The sequence below is a fragment of the Lissotriton helveticus genome, chromosome 6 (assembly GCF_964261635.1).
Source record: "Lissotriton helveticus chromosome 6, aLisHel1.1, whole genome shotgun sequence".
NCBI classification, from domain to species: Eukaryota; Metazoa; Chordata; class Amphibia; order Caudata; family Salamandridae; genus Lissotriton; species Lissotriton helveticus.
The window spans coordinates 343670803-343697622 of record NC_136067.1 but is presented as its reverse complement, the minus strand read 5'-3'; positions in this window follow the sequence as shown (position 1 = coordinate 343697622).

Genomic DNA, 26820 nt, shown 5'->3' with positions numbered 1-26820 from the left:
TGGAGGTTCTTCAGGAATGAAATCTCCCTCTGAAGAATGGCTGGTGGATGACTTCATTGCTGTTATTATGGTGATCTTCCTTCTATTTGACAAGATTCTCAGAAGAGATGCTTCTTCTTAGAAAGTCAAAGTAGAATGATTAAAATGGGACAGAACTTTCAACAGTTGCAATAGGAAGTGTTATCAACCAATAAAATCTCTTCTTTTAAAGTCACATGGCTTTGCGTACGCTTACGGTGCTCTTACGATACGAGTACTTATGATGTTCTACCTCGATTTGTGTAATTGTTTTTAAAAGTAATATACGATTGTTAAAAGTTTTAAAAAACTATTTTCATAATTATCCCAGATAATGTCTTCCCTTAGTATGTACATTAAATACATAAATATATGTCTTTGAACAAGTAGAAAAATTGGCGCTTTTCGCGTACAGGACGCCGTACATGACGTCACATGGAAGCTTTGCTGCGACGCATAACGTCAAAGCATATTCGTACCGTATGCGCGGGTATACGCTGAGTATGATTAGCAGTACAAAGTATGGTGCGATCACCCTCTCAGTGACAAATCAGAGCACAGGGCACGCTAATGACAATGATTAGAAGTGGTCACTCATTGGAGATCCGATTCTGGACCTGCCTCTGCGCACATGATAACCCTGCCCCGTCTCTCTCTGTTGTTAATTGTTGGTGCATACACTCACACTTGCACATGCGCGGTGCACGCCCACCCACACTCCCCAGATGCCACCACCTAGCTTGCTTGCAAACACTAAGCCTGGAAGCCAATACATTAGCCAATGGGAGGTCCCCCAGGGCCGTCATTCTTGTAGAGCGCAAAAACACTACCAATGACGGCCCTGGGCTTGGTTTGGTCAGCCCCCGTGGTTCCCATATAATGCAGGCACTGACGTGAGCACACTCTCTTTTGCCTGCCTGTGCTGCGGTGACAGATAGACTGTCGTCGTCGATTTTATTACGAACTGTTTGCTTGAGCGGAGGAGTACTCCTGACACTCGCCGTGGTGCCACTGCTGCCGCCACCTAGACCTCCATAGGCACGGCGGCACCCACGCGCAGCCCACCCCAGGCCCAGCCAAAGTCCCAGCCTTTGAAGACAAGACAAAAGACGACAGAAGCAAAGGTAAGAGAAGCCGTCACAACATCAGCCTCCGCTGTAAATTGTACCTGCCTGATAGTATTTATTTTACTGCATCACGAGGACCTCCCACCTCTGTTTTGCTTTATTTGTGCTTCATCCTATATGCTCCCTCCTAATCCTCCCGTGACTTTTACTATTTATTGCTACCTCACGTGGCCTTCCCAGGCCTCTCTTCTAATTGATCGTACTTGGATGATCCTATTATTTAATTCCTTCTGCGTCACGGGGCCCTGCTACCCCTCTCTTTAATAAATTATGCGTGCATGAGTTTCTATGTCGTATTTTTTAAGTGTGTTGTAGTGTAGTTCGTATATTCCAAATAGGCTCTGCGCATTCGAATAATAAATCCTGTAGTTTAGACGTAGGACTGAGGTCGACTAGGTCTCTACCTAATGTATTAGACTTAATTGTGAGTGGCAGCTAGCTCAGAGGTCACTAGAAACTTTCTCGAATTCATAAGAAGAGATTAGTTTCTGACAACCGCATAAACATGACAACTTTGTTTCCCAAGAATAAGAAATCAATCTCTAGAGTCGCTGAAACAATAGATAGCTATTTTACTCAGTCATTCGTGCATGCTTCGTTTCACCAGAGGTGCTGAGAAAATAGAGAGACGGGCGTTTTCAATAAAAAGTATTTATTGAACAGTCTTCTTTCTCAAGCATGAGAAATGTACTGCTACAATCGTAATACTGGTAATAGAAATACAGAGTATATAATGCGAACAGTATTTTAAAGTAGTACTGTAAAAGCATGATATGGTTTCTAAGCCCTAAATTGCCTTAAAAAAGATAAAATACTTACAGTGTTAAAACGATGGCTAAAAGTACTTAACTGGTGCTTCTAAACTAAGCCTACCCCGATGTACCTGACCTAAGCCTAGCACAAGGGAAGAAGTAAGTGAGGAGAAGTTTAAGTTTAGTATTTTCTGCCAAGAATCTAATCAAGAATTCTCTAAGGGTCTAATCAGCTCCATACCTTGATTTAGAATGAAGGAGGTTTTGTATCTCTCTCTCAGGACTCGATTTCCCAGTAACCGGCAGGGGTAGCCTGGAAACACTAGAGCTGGATTTCACAGCAGGAGAAAAGACAGAGTCTCTCAGTGCGTCAGCTGGTGGGTCGCTTCCTTCGGCACTTGCTGCTGGAGGGCGCGGGCAAGTAGTTAGTCGATCTGCTCCAAACCACTGTGTGTCTGCTTGGGCAAATCTAGGCTTATTTATACTATGAAGGTGGCGAGTTTGAAGTGTGATTGGACTTAATAACGTCATAGACGACTCAGTTCTTTGAAAACTCCATGATTTCCTAGATAAATTAGTATGCAGGCAAGGAGATGTCCCTAGCTGCTGAAGGCGGGTTTCTCTAAGAAATCGTTGCTGATTCTTGGAACATAGTGGAAGTAGCCATGCCGTATTTGGGCTGCATAGCCTCAGTCTAAATATGGTAATGATTTCTATGCCTATATAAGGATAGGATAATCCGTACCTATATGAGGGCATGAATCGGGAAAATTTGCACTAGGGTCCTAGATTCATTTACAACACCCACTCCATGACCAATAAAACTAAACCTGTAAGCACTGAACATATCTTAAGCTGGTGTATACATTCCCACCCAAAATACAACATACAAAATTGCATTTGAAAAGGCTTGGTTGAATGTAATGAGTATAGAATAAGCAGGTCTTTATAGACAAGAAGCATAGTATACATTCTATCATTTGTGAAAATATTCATGAAATGTCTCTGAAGTTTTACAGAAAGGAAAAATATATTTTCGAGACCATCCCATATCATACTTTATAAGACGAATATTGTTCTGATTATTAGGCCAAATATAGTCATTAGGAAGTTTTTCAAAAGAAATCTTGTTCTCTAAGAATAGGTCTACTGAAAAAAGTTCAAATTAGTAGATTGTTTTGAAAAATGAAGGCAGAATTTCAGAGTTCAGAGAACGCTGTGTGAAACCATCTACCATAGTAGGTGAACGTGGAACCACTTCAGTTAGCAGATCAAAAGTGCAGAAGTGTGGATCATCACCGTCAGAGTTTGATGCATTAGCAATGTCCGTAGTAGATGGTAAATGTATGCCTGTAGTTTCTCGTATCTCACCCTCAGTTAGACTTGCCGGTGAGACCTCAATGAGTGCCGTCATCAGAATAGGCAGCCGTTGGGGGAAACACGATGCATGAGCCGTTATTGGACCTAGCAAAGCGTCAACATCCGATGGCAGTACTGATGGAAGTGTAAGACAAATGTCCAACACGCATTCCTGTCCGCAAAGCAGGCATCGAAGAACAGGTAAGATGCAATCTTGCCAGATTGGTCTGAACGATACAAACCAGGTTGTGTTCAGATCTCTTAAACGAGCCAAGCCAAGAATCTTTTAAATTCTCTTACGATACCTCATGGCAAGGAGGCATTGTTCCATGGTAGTCTGGGTGTTGCTAGTGGCCGGACTTGCCATATCAGAGCAGAAGGAATAAAAATAGAATTCCTGCTACTAGTCCCAAAATGAGAGGCAGGCCGCCGAACACAGAGTGCACGAAATTTGGAAAAATGTCGAGGACTGCTTCAAATGGTGTTAACAGTCCCGAAAAAATTGTCTTAAATATGTGTGATGCCGCTGGCATCAGACATGTTTAAGATTTGACTTAAGATTTCTGCGACATGTACTGGGCAGTTTGTTGATAATAATGCATGTATCTCTGCAGAAGACCTTGCAACTTGCAGATCATACGTTTCTCTAGACGAGGTCAGTGGCAAATTTTTTTGTAAAATAATGACTTTCATTCTGCTTAAAGTATCAATTCGTATAGAAGAGATATTCAGTGAAGGTCATAAGTCCATCCCTCTGTCTGCCTTGTTCGTTGGATACAATACTTGCATACAACAAGTGACCATCGACGACACACTAACTAGATAAGCTTTTCCTGGCAACATGCCACAACAGCTGTGCTCATTCAGCATAATGTAACTGCCATTGGATAGTTGCCTGAAAATTGGTTCTATCACTGTGGAGGGTGTCCCAAGCACATGGCATGAAAGGTTATTTGCAGAACAGTCGCAGGCTCCATGTAAATTAATACCTTTGCACAAAAGTGTACAGCTTAGTGAGTTCATATAATTATTACAACTAAGGAATACCTCTTTCCCTTATTCAGCCGCGGTCGGTAGTAGGAGTTAAATTTTGTTGCGCGAACTGTATCGCATTTGGGGATGCAGTGCACGCAACGAAATTCGTTTTATTTATTTATATGTTTACTTACCTGTTAAACTCCGAAATCCATACATTACTTCCCGCCACCCTGCCCCTCCCGCTCCCCACCGCCCTGCAGAAACTCCTACTACCGACCGCGGCTGCCCTTATTCCAACATTTATGTGTGTCCAGGTCGACTTAATGTATTCTTTACCCAACCTTTCATACAGGCCCGCTGGTATATGCTGTAGACAATACTCAAACTTGAAAATCGTCACTTTCCAAGCTTCGTTGTACACAGCATATATACTGGCGTATATGAAACGTTTTTGACATGGTTTGCGAGGCCCTATTAAGAAATCTCGCAAATCATTGCCTTCTTTAAGTAAAGATAAGTGTTGTTTGATTTTCGGAAGTGTAGATTTCTGTAGCCACTCAAGGCATAGCTTTCCTACACTATAAGTAGTTACTATCCCTGGATGTTGTCTCTGGGAGTATCTTTGATCTGGCCTAGTTATTGTCAACTCCTGTGTTCTTTTCAGGAATCTATCATGACAGTTATTAGTGTCTGTGGGCCAGATTAACCATTTTTTCCAATCAGGATTAGTTCTGTTCTGTTTTAAAATATAGGGTACGTCTACCTCCTCTTCTGTAGTATTAACACTGTCAGATGTGGGTTAAGGTATAGACGGTTTATTTAAATCTTTTATCTTAGCTAGGCCAAGACAAGAAGTTTGCTGAACAGGGTCATTTAAAAACATCATTTGTTCTGGTATAATGCAGGCTCTGAACAGGGCTTCTAAACCTTGTACTTGCCAGTCTTTTGTGCCCCAGACAGGTTTTGTCTCGATGTTGTCTTTCCAAAATTCAAAACCTAATGTAGACAGCTGAGCATAAAAGTTTGCTGAATAAATTTGTTTAGTATTGGTCAACATTGTTTTCATTCCATTCTTATTCTCATTTTTTAAATAAAACGTTTCTGGATTTGTAACATTAAACCCTGTGAAGTATGGGAACTCATTTGAGCTGCCTTTTGGCGGCTTTGGACAGTTTTCCCATTGATTATATGTATAAACATGGCTAGGGTTTGCAGATTTATGCAAATAATGGTGACAATAATGATTAAAATAATACATTTGTTCATAATCTGATGAACCTTGTAAGTAGTCATGTTCAGTAAATTTAGCTGACATCTCTAAATCTGACATCATATTAATAATAGTCTCAAAGTCCCAATCATCAGAAAATGTGTTTGGCGATACAAAGTCACTTAAAGAGATATTGAACTGGTGCGGAATCTTCAGAAGCTCTACCGGGCCATGGGTGTCATACTCAGCTTTGTCCCATGCTATACCACCAGGTATAGGAAGGGCTGTGATGTTCACTGATGACAGATCTCTTCTTTCACGATGGGAAGATTTATGAGGCTTCAGGTCCAAGTTGATTTTCTGACTTGCTGTGTCCATTGTAATATATTTTCCATCTATCATTCTTCCCAAGCTCAAAATTAGAATGAGCCAGAGGAGGAGGAAAAGTACTCCTAACACAATCCAAAATTCAATCCATGGTGAAACCAGATATACTTTCTCTAGTTGATGAAAGAGTTCTTTTATTTTTACTTTGAAAGGTTTTTTTGCTGGCTCATCTATGGGCTCACTGGAATCCTCAGAAAATGTATCAAAGTTGAAAAAATAGCCAGAGGCAGTTCTGTCAATTGTTGGAATTGCATCAGGATTGTTATTAATCTTAGGAGCTGCATCTTCATTTGTCATATTGGTATAGTCAGAGGCTACATCATTGTAGACAGGTGTTTCTTGATGAACTGTTATTTGGGTGTCAAGAGGCACGAGTTCCATGACTTTGTTGCATAGTCCTTTATTTCTTACTGCCGGTTTATCAAAGGTGATAAGTCTTTCAGTTTGAACCTCTTGAATAGTAGCGAGATTTGGTCTTCTGCTACCTCTTGGGAGTCCACTGGGCCTACTACTTATTATTGGCCACATATTGTGGTTTGACCAGGTCGATGGACACAACTCTGTTCTCCCTTTTACCAGCAAGGGGCGGTAGTACTACTGATCCTGTTCCTTGAATTGCCAAGATAGGTACTGCTTTTCTGTAAGAAGACCCAAATTCCTTCTTCACCGTGATCTTCTGTCTGACTAGATCCCCAATCTTTAGAATCCAGACAGCTTGCTGGGACAGGTGGTTTTTCTTCAGTGGATGCTGGCTTGATGTTTGGAGATACACCAAAACCCGGAAGCTGTGCGGACGTACGATGACAGGGAGGCCGTTAATTTTAATCAAGACCGTTTTTTGAAAGATAAGGAACACACGGTCTGGGCATAACAAAGAAAAAGAGGCCACCCACCCTGGAACCCGTTTGCAGTATGATGGTAAGGTACAGCCAGATCCCAGTATAGGACTACGCTTTTTACCCCAAAACAAGTGTTGTCTTCCATATTACCACGAAAATATATATACAGTGATCATCTTTTGCACAGCTTCCTCCTTTATCCATGAGAGACTATCTACAGGTGGATTATTCAAAGACTCACATTGAGAATTGACAACAGCGCAATTGATTAAGCAGCTTTGTCCTTTTTAAACAATACTAAAGACTAGTTCCCAAAGACAAGAGAGAAAACTGTCCTGAAGAAGGTGTCACATCCACACAAGCACCGAAACGCTGCGTCGTCTTTTATTGGTTTTTCTACGAATGAACTGTATATTGTGTTGTTTATGTATTGTGTATAAGGCCAAGCCTTGTTTTTTAATAATCTGATGTTTTTTAATAATGAACCAGTTTCTTGTGTATTGAAGTTTACAGTGCTCCCCTGACGTTCTTGTGTATTTTTTACTGTAACGTGAAATTTTTGTTCTCTATTGAGATTTGTTTGTCTACTCAACTTGGGTTGTTATTTTAGTAATACCCAGGTAACTGTTACCTACTGCCTCCTATATGTTTACTATAGCAGACGGTAGTGGTCTAAGAGTGATACTTTAGATCCTGAAACAGGGACCTCTTTTGTTTTGATTCAAACTATACCCCGTCCCTTATTGGATTTGAGGGTACCTCCTTTTTGTGTTTAAAAATAGCATTGTCTGGGCCCACTCCCCGTTCTTGAGTTGGGTCCTCAAGATCCTCGGCATGTCTGATCTTAATGCTTGCTACCTTCTTTTTTGTGAATTGGGTTTTCTTATTTTTTGGAATGTGCTGTTCTTCTTTGGACTTCACACGTTTCTCTTTCTGTTCTGATTGTCCTCTCCTCTCGGATTTCTGTGTAGAAGTCTGAAAGGTACGAGAGGAACGAGTATCAGTATCTTGATATCTATCAGGCTTTCTTAAAGTATCCCTATTTCTAAGGTTATACCTTCTTTCAGAGGGTTCCCGTTGGGGAGACCTATCTTCCTTTTGGGGAGACCTTCCTCTGGACTGAGAATATTTCTCTTTAGAAAGTGTCTGTTTAGTATTTTCCCACTTCTTTTTAGGAGTAGTGAAATTATTTTTAAAATACCTTATCAGGATTTTCAGTTAGTTATGGTTTTAATGGTTTCCCTCCCAAACTATCTCTTCCTGGTTCTTCATATGATTTTTCAATAATTCTTGCAAGCTCATATGATTGGTCTGTTATATCTGTTTCTTTTGGGGGGCGTGGCCACGAGCCGAGCATGGCGGACGAACTTTAGAGTAGCTCCGTCCATCGCCTCAATAATACGCTAATTATCCTGTTGTCACCGTATTCCCCGGTCGCCCAGCTACTCCCAGCAAGTGCCGTGGTTGCGGCGAACAATCGGAGAAACCTTGCGTGCCCCGAAACTCACAGTGAGGCGAGCACTACACCCGGCTTCAGCGAGGCCTGAATCCTCGTGGCGGACCACGGACTAAAGTAGCAGGAGGGGCCGGTGTTTTATTGGCGCACAGTGAAGACAACAGAGCAGGGCCCTGAAATACACATCATGTCACAGGCGTAGTGCAGGAGCAGTGCAAGGAGCTACATATGATCCTTCCTGGTGGTGTACGATTTCCTTCATAGGCAATTACAGAGGAAGGGAGCAATAACTGGGGCAGCGTCTGATCTGGGTCAATGGACAGCGTCCTCCCATGCATCAAGTAATTACCGACAGTGCAAACACCGGGAGGACTGGATGCACAATGATCGGAAGTGCTGGGAATTGAACGGGTAAACTGCAGAGTACCGGGCAAATACAGGCTAGGGGCACTGCCGGAGCCCTGTACTTGAATCGACCATGACCCCACAGATCAGTGATGCGCCTATCCCCCCACATTCACGAGTACTTGTGAAACCGGCTGAGGTGCTAGAGGGTGAGACTGCTGTAGAGACGCTGTGAGTGCCCTGGCACCGGGGGACAGCAGTGTCTTTGCCACCTCCATCCTGCAGACGAGAGCCATGGGGAAGAACAGGGCCAAGGTGCAAGAACGGGGCGCTAGCGTAGAACTCCAATCCACTGGGTCGGAGGATCCGTTGGCCTCCTCGAACATGGAGTTCATACCGCCGACGGGCAAATCCACGCAGGACGCCAAACTAGACCTTATACTGGCGGAAATAAAGGCATCCAGAGAGGCACTGGAACTATGTATGGATAACATTGCGACTGGCCTATCACTTCTCAGAGCGGACCATAACAATCTAGCGGAAAATGTCTCAGAACATAAGATTGCCCTTGATGACCTGATACCACAACAGACGGACCATTCCACGAAAATAGAGTCTATGGAGAAGCAGCTTAAACTGCTCTGGGACAAGATGGACGATACAGAAGGGCGGGCCCGCTGCAACAATGTGCGTATTTTGGGAATACCGGAGCGAAGTGAGGGGCGGAACCCCACGCAATTTGTCGAAGATTGGCTGAAGAAAATTGTGGGACCACAAGATCTTACCCCGCTATACAGTGTGGAAAGAGCACACAGAATGCCTGCGACACCACCTAAGCCGGGAGCACCACCACGCCCGCTAATAGCGCGCTTATTGCATTATAAGGAAAGAGACTCAGTGCTGAGAGTGGCGAGAGAAAAGGCGCCGCTGAGATATGAAGACAAGACCATCTCAGTATACCCAGACTTCACCCCGACTGTGCAGAGAGCTAGATCAACGTTTCTGGGGGTGAAACGCAAACTGCGCGACAGAAATTTGAAAAAAGCCTTGTTATTTCCAGCGCACCTCAAAATAATATATCAAAACAAGTAATTTTTCTTTGACACACCGAAAGAAGTGGCGGAATGGATGGAGATGGCCCTGTCTCCGCCGACCACGCAAGAACTGATTGAAGAGGACCGAGGGGGACGACCTTCACGCAAGGGGGGACGACACCGACCTACTGCGGAAGAAGGCCGCGTGAAGGGCTCATCGGAAAGTGGAGGGACGAAGTCTGCCCAATCCGGGAAATCGACTGAGATAGGCCAAATGAAGGAGGCTGCGCTGGCAGCGCATGATGCGAGGGACAAATCAAACACGGGCAGCCAATCCGGTACTCACACAAAGGTATCGGGATCGGTGGACAGCCTGCAACTCTTTCTCACGATCACGGCCCAGGTGGCGAATGAACTCTGATTGCGCTTTTGGAAGACTCCGATTGGTAACGTATGAGAATACACGGGGAGAGGGGTGGGTGACCGGGAGGTGAAGCCACACTAGACTAAGGCGCGCTGATGTCACACCAGCAAGTTGCGGGCAAGTGCAAGTGGCTTACACTCCCCCAAATCATAGCCATGTTCCAGTTTCGTCCTTGCCCACATTGGGCAATACTGTTTGGACCTCAGGGGTTTTCACTTGGGGACCTTGAAGTTAGGGGGTTAAGAGTAGTTATGGCACTGAAGACACTGCATTTCCGACACTTAATATTTATGGTCAGAAGCCCAATGACTGTACTTACCGCAGATCGACATGGGGACTATTAACAACTACAAAATATGCACCTGGAACGTCCGAGGTATGGGGTCCATACATAAGAGACATAGAATATTGGCACAACTGAACCGGAGGAAGGTTATGATAGCTTGCCTCCAAGAAACCCACCTAAACAGTGCAGAGAGCGAGAAACTCCTGAGAAAATGGAAGGGACAGCTGTTTGCTACCTCTTATTTTGTATTCTGGAGAGGGGCAGCGATATGGATCAGAAACTTAGTCCCATTTAAGCTGCTAGAAAAGAGGTTGGACACGGAAGGCAGATACGCTTTCGTTCGTGGGGTGTTGGATGGCTCCCCTGTTGTAATTGGCAGTGTTTATGCCCCGAATTCAGGCCAATCAGACTTTTTGACTAGCATAAACACGGTATTGGCGGACTGGATAGAATATCAGTGGATCATAAGCGGGGACTTTAATGCAGTGTTGGATGTCTCGCTAGACAGGTCACACCCGCCTCTGCACATCACCGAGAGCAGAAGACAGGCTGATGCGCTTGCGAGATGGGCGGAGGGGTGGGGGCTGGCGGATGCATGGCGCTGTAAACACTTGTTGAACAAAGAATACACTTTCTACTCCCCACCCCATAGGCTACACACCAGGATTGACCATGTCTTCTGTGCTACACCACTGGTAGGGGCAATAGTAATGGCGGAGCATATGGGCAAGACCTTCTCTGACCACAACCCAGTGGAGGTTACACTGCAATGGGGAAGGATCACGACACCTATTCCGACATGCCATCTCCCGCCGGAGCTGCTGGAGGATACGGTCTTCCGGGCATCACTGGCTGACGCGATCACAAATTATTTTGACACAAACACCAGATCGGCTAGCTCCCGACAGCTAGAATGGGTCGCCTTTAAGATGTACATAAGAGGGGAAGCGATGAGCACAAGGGTGGGCATGAGACATATTGTCATGGACAAGCTTAGGGAGACAGAGGGGCGTCTGGCTATGTTGGAAAGCGAGGCTGCAGGTACAAACATACCCTTCACATCCTTACAGGAGGCAAATATACAGCACGCTGAGTTACTAGAAGAGCTCCGGGTGCTGGACTATAGAGAGTACACATGGAGACAACATGCACAGGCGGAGAGGTCTGGCCCATACTAGCCCGTATGGTACGGGACGAACCAGTACATATGCCCATAATGGAGATCACTGACCAAGGGGGGACATCGGTTACGACACAACTAGACATTAATAATGCCTTTCGGGACTACTATGAGACACTGTATGGTCCCCACCAGCCACTGTCAGAACCAGCTTTCGAGGAGTTTATGGAAGGGCTGAATCTGCCGAGGCTAAAGGAACATCAGAGTAAAGAGCTATCGCGCCCTATCACGATTGCGGAGATACGGCAGGCCATGCGAGCGCTCCCACGTAACAAAAACGGACGGCCTCCTGGCTGAGTTCTACGGGGCCTTTATTGATTTGCTGGCTCCACGTTTACATGTAGGCTATCAGGAAGCGCTATGTACGCGGGGATTACCACAATCATCTCTGCAGGCCCTAATAGTATCGCTATTGAAGCCGGGCAGGGACGGCTTACACCTGGCTAATTACAGACCTCTGTCATTACTGAATACGGATTATAAAAAATTGAGTAAAATCCTTGCGGCGAGACTGGCCCAGTATATCCCACAACTGATTCACCCTGACCAATGTGGCTTTGTACCCGGCAGGAGTATGGCTATGAACCTGCGGAGGCTCAGCCAACTCATGCTTGGAGAACAAGTACTGCTGGGAACGGAGGGATGTATTTCTCTCGATCTGAAGCAGGCATTTGATTCCCTCAGATGGGATTACATGTTGGCGTCTTTTGAGAAGTTCGGGATTCCGACAGAATATATTGCTTGGGTCCAGTTATTATATACCCGCCCATCGGCTCGGGTCCGCACGAACAGGTGCATTTCAGCACAACTGGATATAGCAAAGGGAAAAAGGCAGGGATGCCCGTTATCACCTCTACTGTTTATTCTAGCGCTGGAGCCGCTGCTCTGCAAACTCCATAGCTCGGCAATCCACAGAGGCATTAGGAGGGCGGGGGCAATTCACGTGGTATCGGCATATGCAGACGATATCATACAATACCTTCATGATTTGAGGGGGGAGCTAGACCCCATCCCTACAATCTTTGAAAACTTTTGAGCAATGTCGGGACTTACCATCAATGAGGCTAAATCGTATGGGTTTTGCTTCGCCGCCTCTGGAACAACCGCCCATCTACCCTTTGCGCCACACGCATTCCAGATAGCGGAGACAACCTTCCGCTACCTGGGAATTCAGGTGTATAGGGAGGAGAGGGATATGATAGATGGGAACCTGGGCAGAGCAGCTACGGCACTGAAGTCGCAGGTACAATTCTGGACCGCGTTGCCATTGTCCGTGGCAGGCAGGGTGGCCATCTCTAAGATGGTAGTACTACCCCGCCTTCTTTATCACTTTACGAGCCTACCTTACATGATCCCTGCCCCAATGTTTATGATGTTGGATACTCTATTAACGGAGCTGGTATGGGAGTCGGGGAGATGCAGAATTAGCCTGTCTAAACTACAGCTTCCCACGACAGCGGGCGGGTTGGGGGTCCCGGACTTCAGGGCATACAGCTACCCCTGCCAACTACAATGGCTGGCCTACTGGCTGGCGGGCCGGCAATTTGCATGGAATTGACAAGTCAGAGGCGGTCTGGAATAGAGGGAAGTTTCACACTTTATTACTGCCGAGGGCAGGGGTTCCGGGCTCGACACCCCCACTGCTTAAACTAGCGATTACCTACTGGAGGAGGGCGGTGAAATACACATCTCCTACGACATCTTATGCCCCCACGATACCGCTACAAGGAATTCCTCTGGGACCGGGACCCCTGTCAAGTCGAGAGCTAGCTACATGGCACGAAGCGGGAGTAACACAAGTAGGGGACTTGTTTGTAGATGGCCAGGTTATGTCCTTCGAGGTATTTCAGAACACACACCACATTCCGGGAGGAACGTTCTTCATACATTCAAGAATATGTCGTTATGTAGCACAGACCTGGGTGCAGAATGGAGACGAGCCTGTTACGAACCCACTACTAACAATGCAGTACCTGATGGGAACTGGTAGACATCTGACTAAATGGCTCACGAGTGGCATCAGAGAGGGAAGGGCAATAACGTTACAGCCATTGCGGGCCAAATGGGAAGGAGACTTGAGGAGGCCAGTTAGGGACAAGGAATGGGAGAGGATTCTTAGGTTCCCGAAGGCAGTGTCGAGGAACGCGAAATTTAAATTCATACAGCCTATGCTACTGCATGGAGCATATCTGACACCTCACCGCCTTCACGCCATGTTCCCCGACACAGCTGATACATGCCCGCGATGTGGCGCGGGTTATGCGCGCCTAATACATATGTTGTGGGATTGCCCAAAATTGGGGTACTATTGGAAGTCAGTGCAGGATGCTCTAACTAAAATGGCCCCCTCCAGGCCATATACTGCTTTGGAGTATACAATACTGGGGTTGGGACCTGTGGAACGTAAGAAAAGTGTGGCTACACGTTTCGCTGACCTGGCCTTACTCCTTGCTAAACGCACAATCACAATGAAATGGAAATCGACTAGGCCACCCGACCCGGAGGTGTGGAAGGCGGAGGTGGTACGATGGGGGAAGGCAGAAAGCTCGACATTGCAGCGCGAGGAGCGTAGGGGACTTAGGAAGACCCCAATATCATTGGAGTGGAACACCCTACTGGGGTCATTCGAGTCTGGTGAGGACACCGCATCTAATGCTTCGATACCTGATGGTTAGGGTGTGAGGTGTCACAATGAGTGGAGGTGGTGCCTTCTACTTGTCAGAGGCTGCCCCATGAGGTGGAAGGTGTACATAACACTAGGTGCACAGTGTAACAACAATATTTGATGAGAATTAAGTGTAGTTCACAGAAGGGCTGCGGCAGATACTGACTGTGTATTGACCATTCCGGGCTGGACCACGTTTTTTGATAATACTGCAGTGTTGATATAAATGTGCCGGGTGAGGGAGGGAACGGGGGGGGTATTGTTAGAGGATGTAAAAATTGAAAAATGAAAATGCTTACTACTGATAAGATAAGCTTATATGCAAGACAGGAAATCTGTATGAGACCTGTATTCTGATGTGCATAATGTATCTACTTATATGAAATATGCCAATAAAAAAGATTTTAAAAAATAAAAAATATCTGTTTCTTTTAACTTCTGGTGGATTGCCACGGATGCTGCTTCACCTTTGATGTTGGCTAATAGTATAGCAGAGACGTGTTTGAAATCTTTCAGTAATTTCATACCTAGATTTAAGGCCAGTTCTGGACCGTATTCATTTTGAATCTGTCTCAGAACGTCTGGTATCACTGCCATGGACGGTATACCATGTGTTTTTGTGTAGATTGAAGCAAAGACTGTACCCCAAGTGTCACAGTCCTCCACATGTGGTGCTATCCCCATTGGTAAACAGATTGTCAGAATTCTGTGTTTCTCATGAGGTGTACTATCAGGGAATATTGCCTCAATTTGAGTAATTTTTTGTACTAACAAAAACTGAATTTGTTCCCTTTTGGCAGGCATTTTACCAATGACTGATTGTATAGTCTGTGGTGTGATATTGTTTGTGTTGCCCTGGTGAGGGGTGTGCTGTGGAATCCTTACAGTAGGTTGTACTGTTAAGGTCCGCATAACATATTGAACCAATTGTCTATGTATTTTAATTAACTGTTTCAGCTGTGCTAGCAGTTCTCTACCTGTCATACTTTCTATGTCACGATGTGGTGTATAGCTGGCTAGTACCGACCATGTAGCTCCTAGTCTACCTAGTGGATCGAGCCTGGTAATGTGATTTTCATGGTTTAGGATGCCTTTAAACCAGAGCTGATGCTCTTGGTAAGTTAATGGAATTTCAACGTCCTCGTAAGGTACGTATTCCTCTGGAGGTTCCTCTACTTTGTAGTAGTGAAACTCGTGTGTTCCTCCATCTGCTAGAGGAAAGTGAATCCATGAATAGAATACCTCTGTCTGCCGATATCCATGTGCCTCTATAACAAATATTACTTTACCACCTCTCGATGATACTCCATTGTTTATGAGTTTGTAATTTATAGTTTTCCTTACGTTTACCGGGATGATTATAGCATCCGGGTCATTCTGTAGCCTATTTCTGTCATCTAAATCTGCTTGTGCTGCTGCTGCAGCTAATTCTTCGTCAGTAACCATTATTTTTACTGATTGAAGAGTTTGCAGAACAAGTTTTAAGGAAACAAAGATTAGGTGCACAATATTTTGGAGCACTGTATCCTTCAACGTTGAACAAACCTAAAACTAATACATAGGATTTTTCGTCATACTCAGTTTTGGCGGATATTTAGCCTTTCACCCACTCCAGACGTCTATTGGAGTTTTTACGGGAGAAAGGGGTCTGTGTAAAAAGCATGACTGAGTTATTCTAGTATCTAGCATTAAATTATCGCCTTACCAAACGTTGGGCGCCATGTAGTGTAGTTCCTATATTCCCAATAGGCTGTGCGCATTGGAATAATAAATCCTGTAGTTTAGACGTAGGACTGAGGTGGACTGGGTCTCTACCGAATCTATTAGACTTAATTGTGAGTCCCAGGTAGCTCAGAGTTCACTAGAAGCTTTCTCGAATTCACAAGAAGGGATTAGTTTCTGACAACCGCATAAACATGACAACTTTGTTTCCCAAGAATAAGAAATCAATCTCTAGAGTCGCGGAAACAATAGATATCTATTTTACTCAGTCATTCGTGCATGCTTCATTTCACCAGAGGTGCTGAGAAAATAGAGAGACGGGCGTTTTAAAAAAAAAGTATTTATGGTCTTCTTTTTCAAGCATAAGAAATGTACTGCTACAATCGTAATACTGGTAATAAAGTACAGAGTATATAATACGAACAGTATTATACAGTAGTTCTGTAAAAGCATGATATGGTTTCTAAGCCATAAATTGCCTTAAAACAGATAAAATACAGACAGTGTTAAAATGATGGCTAAAAGTACTCAACTGATGCTTCTAAAATACCCCTACCCCGGTGTACCTGACCTAAGCCTAGCACAAGGGAAGAAGTAAGTGAGGAGTAGTTTAAGTTTTGTATTTTCTGCCAAGAATCTAGTTAAGAATTCTCTAAGGGTCTAATCAGCTCCGTACCTTGGTTTAGAATGAAGGAGGTCTTGTATCTCTCTCTCAGGACTCGATTTCCCAGTAACCCGCAAGGGTAGCCTGGAAACACTTGAGCTGTATTTCTCGGTAGGAGAAAAGACAGAGTCTCTCAGTGCGTCAGCTGGAGGGTCGGCTTCCTTCGGCACTTGCTGCTGCAGGACGTTGGGCAAGTAGTTAGTCGATCTGCTCCAAACCACTGTGTGTCTGCTTGGGCAAATCTAGGCATATTTATACTATGAAGGTGCCGAGTTTGATGTGTGATTGGACTTAATAATGCAAAGAAGGCTAGAGGGTGCACTGCGGTATGGCTGGCTGAGCAGACAGCTCCGCCGGATGAACATTCAATGGCATAATTTCTCCCGTTTTTAGCAACCGACTACAATGTTGCTATATACGATCTGGGAGCGGAACGTGTGGCACACCAAATATGAGGGGTTTGACGACCGGACTGCTGCCATGAAGGGTGGAATTTGCAAGGAAAATGTGCCCCGAGAACTTGCAAGGTTCGGGTAAGGTGGCGCCCGCACCACAATAATGCTGTACTATGCGCTGGCCCGCTGGCCGTAACCCTACAATGCAGTGACCAGAGCCGGAGGACGTATCCCGCACCCCCTTCTGCATTCGCTAAATGTGCAAGCGCTTTAGTGACTGGAGGGCCTAATTGCAGTTGACTCTCCCTATCTGCTCCACCGGACAAAATCCTAAGATGGCGGCCCGCTAAGCTTCCCACGGCCCCGGGCAGCCCTTCTAGCGCTGGGTCTCAAACGATGCAATAATGAATATGCCAACTCCACGCTCATAGGGCCTGAAACTGTGCTCACTACCTGCACGGCGACCCGAAAATCCGAACAGAACATTGTGCGCTATACCGAACTGGGGGCAGGAACCGGCGCGTAACAGTGAGCTAAGATGGCGACCAATACCTAGCGAATTTAGGAGCACACTAACGGAACATCAGACTTTTGCAGCCGATGAGATTAAATACTTAAGTAAACGACACATAGCCAGGGCGTACGGTGAAGGAGGGTGACCGGGGGGAGTGCTGGCGTCTAAAATCTGTGCTGGCCGCAAAACACACACTGTTATACAGATCACTGGGGACGACGGCGTTACACACACAGATCAGACGGAAATACTGCAAAGCTTTGTCCACAACTATAGAGACTTGTATACACCACGACCGGTAGCTACACAAAGTGACACGCTACGCTATCTAGAAGACATTGCCATTCCCTGGCTGTCAGACGCCCCAAGACAATGCTTGTCTCAGCCGATAACTGTGGAAGAGGTAACGGAAGTGATCCAGTCACTGCCAAACGGAAAAGCTCCAGGCCCTGACGGATTCACTTGTGAATTCTACAAAACATATAAAGATATTCTGGCGCCTCATGTAGTTGCAATGTTTGGTACTGCCCATGAAGATCAGATACTCCCAGCTACATTGCGCGAAGCAATGATAATTGCGCTTCTTAAACCTGACAAGGACCCCGACAGATGCAATTCTTATCGCCCCCTATTTCTGTTAAATGTGGACTCCAAAATACTCGCCAAAACTCTCGCTATGCGATTGCAACCACTAATGGTGAATCTGGTCCTCCCGGATCAGTCAGGGTTCATACCTTCTAGAAACACCGCACACAACACCAGGACACTCTTTGCGGTCTCCCACTACCTGAACCCCAACACGAAAGCCGTAGCGGTAATGCTTGATGCCGCAAAGGCGTTTGATTCAATTGAATGGTCCTATCTAATCACAATACTACACAGAATGGGATTCCCCTTAATTTTCATTCAATGGATTCGACTCTTATACACCCAACCCACGGCTAGGGTAAAGATCAATGGTTATGTATCGGAGACTTTTGATATAGGAAGAGTGACGAGGCAGGGCTGCCCCATGTCCCCTCTCCTGTTTGCTCTGGCCCTGGAACCCCTGGCCTGTATAGTAAGGCAGCAACATCATCACTTGGCGCTCCAATTTCCCAGTCGTCCCCTGCATATATCCCTATATGCGGACGATATGTTGCTATATGTCCGCGACCCCGCAAAGCACCTTGACTCCCTTTTACGCGCATACATTAAATTTGGGGGGTATTCGGGACTATAGATAAACTGGGACAAGTCCTCTATATTCCCACTGACTGACACTACCCTACCGCACCCGGTTGAATACCCACTAGAGTGGCAGACAGACCCAATACGGTACCTGGGCATATGGTTCCACAGGGACCCGGAATTGGTCATACGAACGAACTATGGCAGGACAATAGACGCACTAGAGGACAAAGTCAAGAGATGGATTTACCTCCCATTGTCACTGGCTGACAGAATTGCGGTCGTAAAAATGGTAGTGCTTCCTAAACTCCTTTACCTCTTCAATAACATCCCCATCCAACCGCCAAGGGAAGTCTTTAAGCGACTGACCACAATGGTGCTGAGGCTTATATGGGCGGGAAAGCAAGTGCGTATTACCCTAGCCATGTTGACATTACCCTGTGACAAGGGCGGGTGGGGAGTGCCTGACTTCTTGCTCTATTACATATGCGCTCAGGCCCAATACGCTGCACACTGGTATCACAAAACCCCATATTTGACACACGTAGCAGTTGAGGAAGGTGACGCGGACCCGGTCCCACTAGACGCCATCATCACACACACCAGGCCCCCACTCCACAGCAATGACATTAACATTATTGACACCACGAACGCTGCATGGAAAAGATTGGGGCAACTGATGCACAAATTACCCATGTATGCTCCTGCACTGCCACTGCACCATCATCCGAACCTGTCGGTCACGACTGAGGCGGTAGGCATGGGTCTCTTAAAACAGCTGGGGATAGTCTCCATGGGTGACTTATATAAAGACGGGACATTCGTCACGGAACAAGACCTGTCCTATATACAGAACCCAACGTTGTTGTTTCTCTTTACATTCCACAGACTGAAGGGGGCGATCAGGCAACATTACCCAACCTTTCCCAATGAACCACTAACTATGGATACCATACAGTTCCTTCAAACAATCCCAATAACGCACACTTGGTTTCACGGCTCTATAAAAAAGCACAGACTGAAATAGGCTGTAAAGCGACCAGGGCTCAGGATAGATGGAATGTGGTACTGGAGACACCCCTCACAGATAAAGACTGGGAGATGGCCTGCTCACTCACTATGATGCTCACGCCTAATGGAAATTTGCGTATAATACATTTTAAATACCTGCACCAAACATATTACACGCCACTCCAACTGCATAGATATGGTCTCCGTGACGAAGCCCGTTGCAAACGCTGTGGTCACAACCAAGCACACTTTATACATTTAGCATGGCACTGTGTGGGAATACAGACCTACTGGACCGAGGTTGTAGCTAAATTATCCGAAATGGTGGGAGTTGATGTTGAGCGTACAATTCGCTGTTGCCTATTGGGGTTACTGGGAAATGTGAAAGCAGTGAAGCGTAAATTCTGCGCAGTGGCTTTGCTGTTGGCTAAGCGGAGAATCTCCATGTGCTGGGAGAGCACTGGGGTTCCATTGATTAACCAATGGCTGAAGGACATGGCGCACTGTCAAGACACACTCCATACTTGTGAAGAATCATTACCGCCTAGATCCAGACCTAAGGACTACTGGGTGTACCTTACCGCCTATTTGAATGCACACATAGATGATTGAGTGGTTTTGATCGACAGTTATTTAGACTAACCTCCCTTTATGATTGAAAAGCAAAGGCACCATATGGTTCTTTACACTTCAATGCCGATGAGACGAGGAGTGCGGTAGTGGAATGATCCAGTTATGGTTTAAGAAAGTTCTGCACTAGCTAAAACAAAAACTGAGACTGTTAACGCGGCCGGCCCGAAGTGGTTGTAGGCGACTTGCTGTGTATATTGTATAACTAAATATCACATTCAATCTGTACCATTTCTGCAACGAATTGGCACGCTGCCGGCCCACGTTGGGTTGTAGGCACCAGGCCGTGTAACACTGAAGTACTATATCAATAAAGGTCTTGGAATCAAAAAAAAATAATCAAAAAAATAATGCAAAGAAGACTCAGTTCTTCGAAAACTCCATGATTTCCTAGATAAATTAGTATTCAGGCAAGGGGATGTCCCTAGCTGTTGAAGGCGGGTTTCTCTAAGAAATCGTTGCTGATTCTTGGAACATAGTAGAAGTAGCCATGCCGTATTTGGGCTGCATAGGCTCAGTCTAAATATGGTAATGCTTTCTATGCCTATATAAGGATAGGATAATCAGTACCTATATAAGAGCATGAATCGGGCCAATTTACATTAGGGTCCTAGATTCATTTACAACAGTGTCACGTGCTTTCGTGTGTGTTCTTCGAAATTTTATGTACTTGATGGTATGTTTTCCAACGTCATGTGTCCCTCTCAGCCCTGTTTTGCTTTATTTTTGTGAGGTACATGCTTTGTGGTTCATCTTATTTGCTGCCTCCGAATTCTCCCATGACGTTTAATATTTATTACTGCCTCACATGCCCTTTCAAGGCCTCTATTCTTATTGATCGTACTTGCATGATCCTATTTTTTAATTCCTTCTGCGTCATGGGGCCCTCCTAGGCCTTTCTTCAATAAATTATGCGTGCATGAATTTCTGGGTCGTAGTTTTGAAGTGTGTCACGTGCTTTCGTCTTTGTTCTTATAAATTTTACATGCTTCATGGTATTTTTATCTGCGTCACGTGGCCCTCCCAGCTCTGTTTTGCTTTATTTTTGTGGGGTACATTCTTTTTTGGTTCATCCTATTTGCTCCCTCCTAATTCTCCCATGAATTTTAATATTTATTACTGCCTCACGTGGCCTTTCTAGGCCTGTATTTTTATTGATTGTAAGATTTTTTTGCTTCTGCATTACGGAGCCCTCCTAGCCCTTTCTTTAATAAATTATGCGTACATGAATTTCTGCGTAGTATTTATGAAGTGTGTCACGTGCTTTCGTGTCTGTTCTTATAAATTTTACGTGCTTGATGGTATTTTTTTCTGCGTCACGTGGCCCTCCCAGATCTGTTTTGCTTTATTTTTGTGGGGTACATGCTTTGTGGTTCATCGTATTTGCTCCCTCCTAATTCTCCCATGTATTTTAATATTTATTACTGCCTCACATGGCCTTCCCAAGTCTGTTTTCTTATATATTGTGCTTTCATGAATATATATGTTGCATTTTTGTGCTACGCCACGTGCTTTGTGTTTCAATGTACGTACTCTCTCCTAATCATCATAATTGCTCCCTTTTAATCCTCCGCTGACTTTTAATATTTCTTGCTTCGTCACTTGACCTATAGTTGTTTTTTTATGTGGTCTAGTTGGCCTACAAAAGTTTTGCCTCCTCAGACTAGCATAGTTTTAATTGATGATAATTTCTGGCCCTTTATTTGGCTTAGGTTCCCTAACCATTTTTCCTTCTATTGTACATCTTTTTATGACATGCTTTCGCCAAAGTAGATGTTTTGGACACTTCACCACTTCATGATCAGTCTTTAAGTGCAATTGCTGCCTTTTTTGAAAGTGTAATGGTAATTGTTTGTCCATGATTAAAATGTTAGTCTTGATAGTTATGTATACTATGTATACCAGAGCTGCTCATGTAAATGCTACTAGTGGGCCTGCAGCAGTAATTGTGCCATCCACACAAGTAACCCTAAATATAAAAGTCAAGCCTGTCACTGCAGTGTCTGAGCGCCCTTTATTAAACTGTCATGTTTTCAAACTGCATCCATTTGACAGACCTTACCCGTGTCTTTGTATGGACTGTACTCTGTATCCCTCGCTTAAACTTTGTGAGCGTATTGAGCTGTGAAGACGGGGTGACAGTTATTTTACTAATTTTATATTCACACACCTTTATTGTAATTTATGTCTTTATTCTTGAATGTGAGCATGTAAAATTTGTACTTTACATCTATAATGCTTTTCTTTTCAATTTTTTTCCTGTTTATCTTAATTTTCCATAGAAATGGATGCCACTAAGTACCAAGACCTTCTGGATTATATAAGCCGTAATGTGTATCCTGATGGTTTTAGTAAATTCCAGAAGCATGGATTGGTAGACTATCTAAAAAATTCTCTGTTGACGGTAATACAATTTTTTCAGTATTGCCACATAATTTCAATGTCTAGATTAATGATATTCTATTGGCTGGTGTAATTTTCTCCTATATAGATGAAAAGTTAATAGGTTGAAAAACAGTACATGATTATGTCTTTCTGCACACAACATATTTTACAAACTACATTAATGTAAGAAAGGTATTTCCGATTAACTTTTTATGTTTGAGAAAGGTTTGTGGTAGGTTGTTAAACTAATTTCCTCTTTGAGAAATTTTACTTTTTCAAAACATTTCAAAATTAATTTGCAGGAAGCATGATGAGTGATAATTTACCAGCACCTGTTCCATCTTCAGGACCTGTTCCATCTTCAGGACCTGTTCCATCTTCTCTTCATCACCTGTTCCATCTTCATCACCTGTTCCATCTTCAGCACCTGTATCAGGTACACTATGTTATCCACCTGCAGCATCTAGTCAATCTATATTCCTGAAAAAAGTTTTGAATGTGTAGAAGAAACCAGTAAAAAGCAATTGGAAGCAATAGTGTGGAGCTTTAAAATATACAACAGTTGTTTTTGGTCACTTAAAACGGACAAATGGATAGTTGATAAACTTAGTTTGTACTACATGTAAATTGTGTATACTATGGCTAATAGCGTATGATGTACATGTTGGTTCTTCTTCAGAAGGTTATGTCCTTTCATATATTGTTAGAGGTAATCGATGCCTTCCTCTCAAAAATATGTTTCTCAAGACCAAATGTATGTATATTTTCATTCGTAATACAGTTACTTATCTTTAAGTAATTTCACATCAATGTGTGTACTGAAATTCTCTGCTCTTAAACCTATGATTGCTTTAACATTCAGGTTCGACTTTTGCTCAACATATACATTTGTTATTATGTTTTCAGTTTGCAGAATGCTACCCAACTCAGCAGACAGTTGCCCACATGTTTACTAATGTAATATTTCTGGGGAATAATCGACTGAAAATTGCAATGGACCTAATGGAGTCATCACGTTTGACTTTAACATTTCAATGATAAATAAGATCTCACACTCTAGTGTTGTCCTGAACATTGGATTATTCTGTATTTTGTTTTTTTATAGAGGATCTTTTATAGATAAGAACATATCATTAGTTTTTAACATAGTATGTAAGATATTGTCATTATAGTTGTGAATTTTCAATAATGTTTGTTGTGAAGCCATTTAAATATGTTTGCAACAGTTGTAACTGTTTCTATTCCTGAATCTGAAAACACCTAGACACATGCATGATACATTGAAAAATAAGTTTTAAATTGTTAGCATTGCTGTTATGATGTGCTAATGTACATTTTTTTTACATTTAGAGTCTGTTGAAAAGTATTGTGGTGTCTGCAAACAAGATACTTCATCAATATATGTGCGAACGTTAATGGTAGATGCTGAAGATATAAGTCCTTGGGGTGTTTAGAAAACATTTGGGGGGCCATTAGGATGACGGGTGGACTTAGTCCACCCGCCATCCCATCGGAATTCGGGACCGCCCACCTTAAGGGCGGGGGGTCATTAGGATGTGACCGCCACAGTGGCGGGCGCATCCTGCATTTATAACATTGTGGCGGGCGGTGCGCTCTGCACCGCCTGCCACAATGCTATAAATGCATGTATGCATTTGCATACACAAAGCGGCAGGCACCGCGCGGTGTCTACCGCATTGTATATGCAAATGTGGTACCCCCCGTGTGCACCCCCCACCCCTCCTTCACTTTGGGGTCCACATGGGGCCCCCAAAGTGAAGACCGCATGCTGCCACGGAAAGGCAACTGTCCAGGCCCATGGTAATATGGCTGGCGGTGTACACCGCCACCATATTAAACCTTTTCTGCCCCGGCCGCAAAGCGACCGGGGCGGAAAAGTTGCGGACGGTCTTTCCGTCCGCCGCGGTTCTCCCGCCATACTAATATGGCTGGGTGGATTCAGGAGAGGATGGCGGGCAGATTGTCCCCGCCAGGCTGGCGGTGGCTACAGCCAGCCTGGCGGGGGCAATCCCCCCGCCATCCTAATGGGCCCCTAAGTCTCCAGTTCACATTTGTCTGATACAAGGTGTATATTACTATGACTCAGATAACTGAGGCATTTGCAAGGGTCTTTTCAGAGTTATGTCCGCCATGTTGGAAAGCTGGCTATGCACCCTTACTACTTATGTATTAATTACCGTTTTCCCACTGAGTGTTGAGAGGTCACTATGTTTAGTATGTAAATACATATAAAGTTTTCATTTCAAAAAGCTATTGACCTTTAAACAATGCAATGTTAATAGCAAGTTACTTTTCACTATCTTCCCAACAGGCCTAATGTTTCGAATGCAGCAGATGGCTCCACCTTGAATTTATAAAACCAAATGTAACATCCTGCTGACCTTTTAGTGGTTACAAATGTACAAAATGTATGTTTTAAAGTAAAAATGTGATCGCATGCAAGATGTCTAATTAGATGTTTTGTATACTCCTGCAATCTAGTGTTGTGTCCAGATTATCATAAGAAGTAATGTTGAGACACACTTTCTTCAGCTGTCACGATTTGCACAATCCTTCTAGAGTTGGACCAGACTTCCTCTAACATTCCTACTTAATTTTCGTTTTCAAATTGAGCAACTATTTTGTTAATGTGTTGAAATATAAATTTAAATCTTCCTCCTTTTTGAAGGTCAACAAGCAATACCACTCCTCCACACATTATTGTTCAATGGTAGTCTAAAAAGTAGAGGGAATTCCACTATCACTAAGGTAGACATCTGACAATAGAATCTATGATATAGTTACCCCACTATTTCATGGTCATAATCCAAAAGGTATGTTTAGAGTCAACAAAAAGAACAATTATGCACATTTTATGCTGGACAGTATTGCTTGTAAACACCCTTTCACTGCTTTCTTCCATACCTTCAAAAAAGATGTCATGTATTTACATGCATAGTCTTTAAAATCTGTATATCTCTAATGTAAAACAAGCGTACTTGTTTTTCTTTTCTTTTGTCACTGACATATATAAACTCATCAGTCACTCCTATGGCAAGCTTTTACAATCCTGAATGCAGAGTGCTGGGTTTTGTGTGAGAGGATGCCCATGCATAACCATGCTATTTTTTCTTTAGCTGCATGGAAACATGTAGTATAACCTGTCAAACACTTTGAAATGCTACCCTCCCACTAGTCCTAAAGGCGGATGTAGAATTCAACCGTTCGTCTTAAAATAGAATTGGATGTCACTAAGTACAAAGGGCCCGATTCACAGAACTAACTTAAGACAAAATCCTAAACTTATTACTTTTGGTATTCACAGAAGTTAGGATTTTGTCTTAAGTTTGTCTTAAGACAGACTTAAGTTAGGATTTTGTCTTAAGTTTGTCTTAAGTTTGTCTTAAGTCTGTCTTAAGTCTGTCTTAAGACAAACTTAAGACAAAATCCTAACTTCTGTGAATACCAAAAGTAGTAAGTTTAGGATTTTGTCTTAAGTTAGTTCTGTGAATCGGCCCCATAGTATTTCTGTATTATGGAAGCCCTAATGTGTCCCTTAAAGATTCCAGCGAAGTCCAGACACATACTAACTGAAACACACCAACCATTAGTAACCTGTAAAATTTGCCAAACAACTTTTTCAAGGTGTGATCAATCCAAAAAATACTCCTTTGGCACAGCAAATATAGTGCAACACGTAAACAACTTGCACCCCAACAACTTTGCTTGAGCTGCAACACAGAGATTGCAGGACAACCCATTTGCTGCTGCACCAAGCACATCAACTGCTGCAACAGCATATTAAGCAAACAGTCCATACTCACATATTGATCTTGATTTTGGTAAACTTAAATTTCTATGCATTTATTGCGATTAACTTTTGTGTTAAGTGAAACAGTCTATCAACCTCATCAAAAACAAGAAACAGGAGCATCGCTGTCCCCAACATTAGTCATTCGACATTCATGAAGCTTTTTTGTTGTAAGAACTAGCCCGTCCGAAGGCAGTGGGAAATTTGCACACTTGCTGCCTTTCTTGGCTGGGGTTATCAATTATTCTTGAATTTCATATTCTGATTCAAATTCAAGCCCCTTTATCGAGCCTTTTTGTTGTAGCTACTACCCTGTCCGAAGGCAGTGGGAAATTAGCCCACTTGCTGCCTTTCTTGGCTAGGGTTATCAATTATTCTTCAAGTAATTCAAATTCAAAATGCAGGCCCTTTATTCAGCCTTCTTGGTAACTACTTCCCATGAATGGCAGTGGGTAATT